This window comes from Crocuta crocuta, unplaced genomic scaffold (genome assembly GCF_008692635.1).
Source record: "Crocuta crocuta isolate KB4526 unplaced genomic scaffold, BGI_CrCroc_1.0 scaffold811, whole genome shotgun sequence".
NCBI classification, from domain to species: Eukaryota; Metazoa; Chordata; class Mammalia; order Carnivora; family Hyaenidae; genus Crocuta; species Crocuta crocuta.
In genome coordinates, this window is record NW_027530352.1 from 291279 (window position 1) to 301278 (window position 10000).

At 47.5% G+C, this 10000-nt stretch overlaps 3 non-coding genes across 3 annotated transcripts; 1 reads left to right on the top strand and 2 right to left on the bottom strand.

The window, feature by feature from the left end:
- Positions 1-298: 298 nt before the first annotated feature.
- TRNAY-GUA (transfer RNA tyrosine (anticodon GUA)) lies at positions 299-388 on the bottom strand. Its single transcript is given in 2 exon segments — positions 299-334; positions 352-388. It is a non-coding gene; the product is annotated as a tRNA-Tyr (tRNA).
- Positions 389-3233: 2845 nt separating this feature from the next.
- On the top strand, positions 3234-3306 carry TRNAA-AGC (transfer RNA alanine (anticodon AGC)). Its single transcript has one exon. It is a non-coding gene; the product is annotated as a tRNA-Ala (tRNA).
- Positions 3307-5090: 1784 nt separating this feature from the next.
- On the bottom strand, positions 5091-5181 carry TRNAY-GUA (transfer RNA tyrosine (anticodon GUA)). Its single transcript is given in 2 exon segments — positions 5091-5126; positions 5145-5181. It is a non-coding gene; the product is annotated as a tRNA-Tyr (tRNA).
- Positions 5182-10000: the final 4819 nt, after the last annotated feature.

The window sequence follows — 10000 nt, forward strand, 5'->3', positions numbered from 1 at the left end:
GCTCAGGGAGCCCGGGGTCGGGGCCGCGCGCGGGGTGCTGGGCCGTCCTCCGGAGTGTGTGCGTTTCACAGGTAAAAAGTGAATGGAGACTCGTGGGAAGGACTTGCGCAGCCCCGGGGGCCCTTCCCAGAGCAGCCACGTTGGCGGTGTGTTCCCGACGCGCTTTGTGCTTGTAAACAAGAGTCAGCGCGTTCAGATCTGTGCCGAAATTGCGGAAAGGGATTATTCTCTGCGTTCGGCAAGGATCTAAATTTTATTGTGGCTTCACTAGAGGGGTCTGCGATTTCCAAAATTCTCGTCCTTCGAGCCGGATTCGAACCAGCGACCTAAGGATGCCCAGACGCACCGCACCTACAGTCCTCCGCTCTACCAACTGAGCTATCGAAGGACTCCTGGGAGAGGCCCTTACAGGATTCCTAAAATAATGTCCGCCCAGGCGGTCTCTGTGGTAAGATTTGTGTACACTTTTAAAAGTGCAAATTTAACCTGTCTTCTTAGACACCGAATGTATTTTATATAGTGATCTGGATAGCGGGATCCGTGGGTTTATAAATACACAAAATTCACTGGGTTATACAATTAAGACATTAGGATCTTACTTACGTAGATCTCAAGCAAAAACCCTAAGGGCCCATGTCCTCCTCCCCTGGGAATATATGGCTGAAAGCAATGTCCTCGATTAGGACCCGACTTTTTCCTTCCTCTCTGGTTACTTCCTCCTTCTCCCAAAAGTGTCCAAGTTTGGGCAATCAATGTTGTGATTGTCCTAAATACAGACTAGGTTGAAGAAGATCCCTGGGCTGTGAACAGAGCAATGGCCCATGCATTTTGGCACATTGCAGTACTCCACGGCGAAAGTCGAATGGGAAATCCTGTATATTCATAACTCTAATGATTAAAAAGGTGGAATGTTGTGTGTGTGTGTGTGTAAATTTTCTTAGTTCGGTAAATGATTTGGGTGGTTCATATTATATTGCATAATTATAGCAGAGCAATTAAAATAAAACAAAAATCCTTAAAATTCCTAAGTGAAATATAAATATTCTTTTCCCAAAGGAAATCAGAGAACACTGAGGTTCAGAAATTGATCAGTTTCCTTGCACCCGCTGCAGAAATACACCCAAGTGGAGAATTTGCTAAACTATCTGGAGCAAAAAGGCTTTCCTTTGTAATATATTTAAGGAAAAGATTAAGTGGATTTCTCTATAAATTATCCGTGCTTATTATAATCAAATTTCTACAAAACTATATTATTGAAAAAAATTCCAAATTTTTCTTCAAATGGCAATTGCCAGTGCCTCCTGTAAGAAATACTGAGAGCACATAGTTGATAGGGAGCTCAGTAATGAAGTCCCTTTCCATGAGAAACTAATAAAACGTCACCTAGTAACTTCCTTTCAATGTTCCTAACCTAATAGAGAATTAGCAGTTAGAGAAAAAGTATCCTGAGAAGAAGACAGTTTCTCTTGACAGTGTCAGGTGGCCTTTCCCGGCCTTCAAAACGAAGTAGAAAATGTTGCCACCAAGTGGTGAAATTTCAGGACGCTGCTGGAGTCATTACTGGGGCCACACTTAGAGGAACAGGAAGTCCCTGGAAAAGAAACAGGAAGCAGTAAGCCCACCTTTCCCCTTCCTCCAGCCTTTCATTCTCCTCCTAGCTTCCCTTTGGGCAAAGCCTAACAAGGGGGCAAGCAGTCAATCTGTAATGTGGTTTACAGAGTCCCATCTCCTTTATCACAAGGCAGATTAAAAAAGGGTTATTGTCTTAGTCTGCTCAGGTTGTTGTGACAAAATACCACAGATCGGGTGGCTTAAACAACAGAGATTATTTTTTCTCACTGTTTTGGGGGCTGGAAGTCCATGATCAAGGCCAATAAACAGGGAGGGGGAAATGAGTGGAGGCCAGATGGACTTCTGCAGCTGGGTAAATTCTGTCCGGGAAAGAGTAGGGGGGATGCCCCCAGCTGCTGGGGAGAGTCAGGGTGAGGCCGGCCTGGAGCTAAGTTTTGAACTGAACGGTGGGTTTCTATACACACTTGGAAAACCCGAATTGTGAACTCTCTTGTCTAAGTCGTGGGGAGGCCAAGAAGGTTTTGTTGCTCAGAGAGTTATTCATCCATGTTTTTATCAGCCCTGGTTGCAATGAAAAACAAAAAAGAAAAGCCAAAGCTAAGGGCATTTTAAGAATCTTGGAAAGGGCTGCTCTACATAGGGACATAGAGTCACTCTTAAATGAGATGTTTCTCCTCCATTTGAATTTTGATCACTTGCTTCAGTTTCACTGAGGCTAAAAAATAATACTAAACCAAATAGAGGAAGTCTCTAATGATGGAATATTAGGCAAAGAAGTTGAAGGTGTAGATGTGGTTGAAAGCCTTCATACAGCTTTCCTGCACGTGATGGACTTCTGGAAATGCCCAGCGATTCCTCCTTTTCAGAGCTAGATCTTTACAGTAAGCAGCACCTAGCACACTACCTGGTACCTAGTACCCAATAGGTCCAGAAGAAAAAGAGGTGACTACTATCTTTGTCTTTGTGTAAAGACTCTGGATCTAAGCCTACAGGCATAATTATCTTAGCATCCTATTAATGTTTACCTTGGAAAAAGAGGAAATAGCTTTTACACCCCTTGATCAAAATCAGAACTGTAGAAGCCAGAATGAAAAGGAGAAATCAACTGGGACGCGCGCCCCCTCGTGGCCATGTGTCCACCGACGGCGATTTTTTAAAAAGCCAGACAGCTTTTTAAAGGGATATCTTTTTTTTAAAGCGATATCTGCAGGGACTCTGGAAATCTGTTTCTGGAGCAGAAACAGCAGAGTCAACTGATGGAAAATTTAGGGGTCCAGGGAGTGTCAGGACCTATCGCGAAGGCCTGCGCCGAGCCTCATTGCTTGAGAAACGTAGTTTTCCCTCCTGAATGCACCTGCACGTTCCGTCCATTCCCGGTTTCCACAGATAGGATTCCAGGCTTAAACCCTTGCCCAGCTTCTAAGACAAGTGTTTCTGAGGACTCCGTGGCCGGATTCCGCTGCACCCTGAGGCCTTTTACCGACAGGATCCAGAACCGTAGGACAGGTTGCAGGCGGCGCTGAGGGACAGGACGGCCATCGATCTGCAGCCCTGCATTTCATTCCGCTGGCTGACGCCGCCGACTACAGACAGGGGGCGACACGTTCGGACTGACCTCCAGCTTCAAAGGCGGGAAGAGCGGCAGGGCGGCGTGTCCGGGCGGGGAATTAGCTCAAATGGTAGAGCGCTCGCTTAGCATGCGAGAGGTAGCGGGATCGATGCCCGCATTCTCCAGTTTTGTGTTCTCTTTGCTTCGTGTTGGCCTTTGCTCTCCGGCTCCTCTAAACGCTTAGCTGAGACATTACCAGCCGAGAGGGGGGCCCATTTCTTAGCAGGGACGGCCTTCGGACCGTGCTAGGATAGGACGGTTGAGTTCTTCCGGGTTTTGCAAACCTTTTGCAGATTTCAAAATTGGTCCCAGCCAGGTGGACTTACAAATCTACACTTCAATTATTTATGCATTAATATTACATTTTAATGCTCAGTCTATTTCCCACACATCCGACCTAGATAGGGCAACCTCAAGTTCTTAAAACTGGAATGAATGATTCCCATTTCGTAATGAGACGGTGAAGAGCCGCATAATGTGTACGTATATTTCAGGCTTGTTTTTTGTACATGCAGTTTTCCTTCTCTGGAGCCGTCGGGCTACATCTTTGGAGGTGGCGGTGAGGATGCTGACATTGATACTGGACTAAGGCAGCATATGGCCCAGTTACGGGAGGGTGAAGAACCTCTGTGTTTCCTTCAGCAGCTCAGCCCAGGACTACCTAATAAACTGCATCCGGAGCCCAAAAGTTGTCTTTGAAAAGAAAATGGGACCATTTTTCTTCCTTACTCCTTTGCCCCAATCCGCTTTCAAGAAGCAAAAAGTTAATCGGGAGCTATCAGTTCAGACCAATCTCCAGCCCTTAATGTGGGTACTGACAATACGTTTTAGGCAGTGGTTCTCAAACCACTACCCCAACTCAGGAAGCTTGGGCTTCTGTGTTGATATACACCAAAGCTTGAGAATCATTAAAGAATAAAAGTTCTGAAGCAGAAGAAGGAACATACAAAAAATCACCGAGGACAGAATTCTCACACAACTCTTCTTTACTTTGATCTAACTAATATCTTTGCAGGTGAGGACTCTCCCACAGGTGCTTGGTATCACATTTCTGAGACAGGGTGCGAGCGGGATTAATATATTTTGATGAGATTGGCGCGAAATTAGCCAATGCTTTCTATTGTTAAGAGAAATCTCTATCTTTTGCGCTAATTCCCAAAATGCCTAGAAAATCCTACCCATTTACTCCGCCTTGCCTGTTACTTTTTATTCTGAAATTTTTGTTTCTCTTCTCTCCGTGGTTCTCAAACCTTGCCGCACATCAATGTCACCTGGGAGCTTTTAAAACTACCAATGCCTAGGTCCCGCCTTCAAAATTTGCCCAGGCAAAGGCGCGTTGTAAAATCCGCGCAAGCGATTCTATATCCAGCAGCTTTCCTCAGGCAAGGTTCAAAACCGCTGTTACACAATTAAACCAAGAAGGTGAAGTCGCGCCCCCCGAATCCCTGAATTTCATCCGTCCTGAGACTGTGGCGCCGCTGCCAGCCGTTGAGCCTGGAAAACACCTTCCCAGGGACTCGGGACTAAGTCCGCCAGGGGGCGCGCGTGCCCCACCGGTTACCCTCAGGAAGCGCGTCCTTCCCACGCAGGTAGCGTCCTTCCTTCCCGGGTTCCGGGTCCCCCCGGTGGGAGAGCGCGAAGCGTCTGCGGACCCCCAGCCCCGTAGGGTCCCCTCTGGTCCGCCTCGGCAGGGCGCGGGACTTCCCTGCGGCCCCAGCTAGCTGTGAAAGGTGGGGCTAAAGTCTGTCTGATCGCGCGCATTACTCGTTGTTACAGAAACCAATAATTTTACAAAATAGATTCGTTGTACGACGGGAATAGTCTTAACGGACGCACATCGAGGATATATGTGGCGGAAATATACCTTTCTTGAGGGTGAGGATTTAAAAAAGGACACAAAAACACGAGTTCCTTCGAGCCGGATTCGAACCAGCGACCTAAGGATGCCCGGGAAGCTCTCGCACTACAGTCCTCCGCTCTACCAACTGAGCTATCGAAGGAATCACACTGCCGAGCGCACCCGCGGAGGATGCCTTCTCTGCGCCCGCTNGGACGAAGAAGGAAACGGAAGCATCCACTGGTTTGCAAAAAGGAAAATAAAATAAGGAGGCACAGAAACAGATACGGACTTAGCGACGAGCGTTTTCTATTAAGAGGAATGAATTGAAGTAACCAATTCTGACTCAACTTAGAAACAGGATTTGAAGTGACTTGAATTCTAACGGGATAACTAACAGAAGGAGGAGGAGGAGGAAGAAAATAAGTATCGGGTTAAACTCTCCGAAACTCCAAAATGTCCTTTAACGGACGTTTGTCTTCAAACAGACCATCACACAAACTCCAGACGCAGCAGAGCCTATCGAGAGGGAGCCAGAGCTATGCTTTTAAATTCTTCTCTATCTTCACACAAGGTAGAAAGTAATGTCTTTCAAGTACTAGTTCATTTTGCAAAGTGTGAGATTCTGACCCAGTTTTCGGTGACTGTCTGAAGGTCAAAAGGGTCTGTTCCTCTCTTGTTGATGAAACCGACCTGCAGCGGCATCCGACGTCAGGAATGTCTGGTCCTTCTTCACATTCCGCCGAACATCCTTACACGGTCACACAACGGAACAAATGGCCCCCTTGTGCAAGTAGGACAGAGACCAACTGTGGCGGAAGGAAAAAATTTTTTTTCTGGATAAGAATTAAAAGCAAGTTGTTAATCACTTCAATTGGCCATTAACCTCCTCAAGTCTTCATGAAACAGCTACTTGCAGAGAGAATGAATTAAATACAAAGTATTATCTCCACCCGAAGCACGACTACATGCTATTTTCTGGATGTATTGACTATTACCCATTTTGTCACAGTGCACCTGTCAAAAAGTTACATGCATTACTCTTATTTAAGTGCAATAAAAAGTTGTCCTTCATTTTCCACATTAGAAAAGATCAGAGATTAAAAAGGCCTCAAGGGGGCCTTGACGGGGGCAGGGGGCGCGTCCAGGCAGTCTGGGATGGGTGTGCACAACCTGTATTTTCGTAGGTGAAGGATCTCGCCTGACTCATGTACATGAATCTACAACCTTCCTTTCCATAGGTTTTCAATGTAAAATACAACCCAGGCTGACAAGGGGAAGCAGCTGAAAGCTCGGGGGTCCCTTCAGGTCGTTTGAGGGTGTTCTCAGACGGGCGCCGGGACGTGGCAGCCGGAAAGCGGCAGGAGTTCGACGGACGGGTGCGGGGACAGGTACAAACGCCCAGGAAAAGAAAGCGCGTCGGGGCGCCCCCCGTCCGGAAGGGGCTCCCCGTGGCCGCGCCCCGACGGCTATTTTGGGCCCCCACACGGGGGCACTCGCTCGGTCTCCCACTTTTCTGGCTTCTTCACCCGCCCCCTGCGGAAGGCCGCGCTCCCCGCCGAGCTGGCAGCCGAGCTGCTCTCCCCAAGGTCGGGAGCCGGGGGCCGCGCCGGGGTCACGTGACGCGCGGCAGTCACGTGGCGGGAGGGCGTGGGCGGCGGGGCCGCGGAGCTCCCGCGGGCTCTGCCCAGCGCTGCGCGGGTGAGCGGTACGGAGGGTCCTGTAGTTCGCGCCGTGCACTGCGTAATTTTCCGTCAGATAAATGTCCTTTCGTGCCAAGTGGGGCCCACGCTGCCGAGCGACAGGTCGCTCTTTCCTTTGTTCCTGCAGTAAGGTTTCCTGCGTGCGCGCTGGCCGCGGGCCCCGCGGGTTGAGCGAGCTGTGACCCCCCCCATCCCCGGGGGTGGGGGGTCGGTGCAGTAATGACCTCCCCGGGGGCTCAGACCGGCTCACCCCAGGTGCAGAATGTTCGTGTCCCGGGGGAGTGCAGAGCCCACTTCTGTGAAATGTGTTTTTAACCCTGTTGTAAGACTGCAATTAATATGTGTGCATTGAGCCCTCCTGTGGGTAGGCTCTGTTTCACACAATAGTAAATAACGGATTTCTGTGGTAGAAATAAAGGCAGCACAGTAGGTTATTTAGTAGTGTGTGTGGTGTAATGGAAAGAACAAAGGCTTTGAGCCCACTTAGGCCTCTTGGGTTGTTTTGTTTTTTTTTTTTAATTGAAGTATCATTAGCAGTGGTATGTTAGTTTCAGAATCAATGTGATGATTCAGAAATGCTATACATTACTCAGTACTCACTAGGATGAGTGTGGTCACCATCTGTCACCAGACAGTATTATCATAATCGTTTTGACTCTATTCCCTATGCTGTCTGTACTTTTCACCTCCCTGACTTCATTTTATAACTGGAAACGTGTGCCCCTGTGTCTGTTTCACTCATGCTCCTGCCCACCTCCCCCTGGCAACCACAAGTTTATTCTCTGTATTTAAAAGTTTGCTTTTTTGTTGTTTCTTTGTTTTGTTTTTAGATATTACATATAAGTGAAATGATATGGTATTTGAATTATACCCTCCAGGTCCATCCACCTTGTCCCAAACGGCGAGGTCTCTTTTTTTCATGGCCGAGTAATGCTCCATTGTATATACATTGTGTGTACATTGTATTTCCTCTTCTTTATTTGTTCATCTATTGATGACACCTGGGTTGCTTCCATGTACCGCCTACTGTAAATAATGCGATAAACACAGGCGTGATTATGTCTTTTCAGATCAGTGTTTCCATTTTCTGTGGGTTATCACCCATTAGTGAAATAACTGCATCATATGGTACTTCTATTTTTAACTTTTGGCAGAACCTCCACACTGTTTTCCACGCGGCTGCACCAGTTTGCATCCCACCAGCCGCGCACAAGGGCTCCTCCTCCTCCACCGCCTCGCCAGCACTTGCAGCTTCTTGTCTTTTTGACGCTGGCCGTGCTGACAGGTGTGAGATGGTCTCTTGTGCTTTTGATTTTCATTTCCCTGATGAGTGATGTTGAGCATCCTTCCGTGTGTCTGCTAGCCATTTGTCTGTCTTCTTTGGGAAAATGTCTATCTGGGTCTTCTGCCCATTTTTAATCAGATATTTAGGGGGGGGGTTGGTGTTGAAGAGGTATTTAAGTTCTTTACATACTTTGGATATCAGCCCCTTACTGGAAATGCCATTTGCAAGTATTTTCTCCCCTTCAGTAATTGAAAATGCCGTTTCATTATGTTGATGGTTTCCGTCACTGTGCAAGTGCTCTTTGGCTTGGTGGAATCCCAACCGTTTAATTTTGCTTTTGTTTCCATCCAGTGCCATTCAAGCTCTAGTAATGAACATAGTCTGTGCATTCTGCTTCCTGATTATCTGTCCTGAGGAAAAGCCACTGTAAGGTGTTTGTTTGTTTGTTTTTAGTTAATTTAGTAGTATTTATTATACACTGTTATATGTATAGAAGGTTGTGTCGAGTGTTGTAAAGACAAAGCAGCTAAGTCATTCCTTCAACGACTGTTTGCCTACCTCCCATGTGCCAGAGAAGTTTCCCAATTCCAAATGCCGCAGTGTGTTTTGGATGGTTTTTCTTGTCTCCCCTAAATTCATATGTGAAAGCTTTACTGAAGTTTACACCGAACCCCCAGTGTGGCTGTATTTGGAATAGGGAGGTCATTAAAGTTAAATGGGTTCGTGAGGCTGGAGCCCCGGTGCAATGCGATCAGTGTCCTTACAGGAAGAGAGCTCACCCCCTCGCTCCTCCGTGTGGGCTCACAACGAGGCGACTTCCGCAAACCCAGAGGAGAGCTCTTACCAGAAACCCAACCAGCCGGCACCTTTCTGAATCTCCAGAACTGAGAAAATAAAGTTCTGTTGTTTAAGCCCCAGTCTGTGGTGGTTTGTTTTGGCAGTTATAACAAGACCTCTCCCCCCACCGCACCCCCCTTCACAGGCCCTCTGCAGTTCCAGTGTTTTATCAAAGGAGTTAGGTTAGCTGGTGCTCAGGACCGAGCTCAGGGACGGCCTTGGCCTTGGAGGTTCAGAAATTCAATTTTTACGTATGTCAGTTAGGTTTTAACAGTATAGCTGAGGACTAGTAAGAATAGGAAAAAGCAGTCTGTTCCGAGCAACTCAAAAGTTGTTTATAAGCCAGAAATCCAGTAAGTTCATTGACAGTGGGATGTGTTTATTAATATTAGGAATCCTTGTTTTTTCCGCGATAACCCGTTATAGTTCTCATGGCACCGCAGAAGTCAACATTCAGCAGACGCTGCAGGGGGAGAAAGGGAGTTCAGGGTTCAGGAGTGTTGTATCAGTAAACGCCAGGAATCTGTCTATGGATGCTTCACAGGAATGACAAAGTTAGCAGAGTTTTCATAAAGGGGCATTTGGAAAAGTCTTGGTCAATTTGACCATGGGAATGATTTTAAAGTCACTCAGTAGTAGCAAAATCCACTCCTGTCTGGGATAATGTTGTCCATGCACAGAGCTGAGTGAGTCGACCTAGTTCCCAGCCAGCAGGGACTTGTAGGGGAGACTAGGGCGCACGGTAGGAACGGAGTGAGCGAACATCGGTGGCTGGACTGGGCAGGGTTTTTTTAGAGGGTGGAGGGTTCAGAGGAGTTGAGGGTGGAAATGCAGTTTGGCTTTTGAAAAACAAGCCTAAAGCTTTAGGCTTTATTTTGCAGGCAGTTGCAATCTATTACGGGCTNGTAGAGACTCCGCCTCCCGTTATTCCGCAATGACACTTGCTTGGGCCAGAAAGTGCAGGCGCCGGTCTCAGAACATTGCGGCCTCTGACCTCTGCCCAGCAGGAGGTTCCCTATGTTTGGATTGGTTTTTCTCCACCTTCAGACGTTCCCTTTTCCGACATCTCTGCTTCCTTCTCGCGGAATCCTAACCATTTTCTCGTGGGGGCAGAATCAGCGGAGGAGCTTGAAAAGACAGAGTTCATGCCCTGCCGC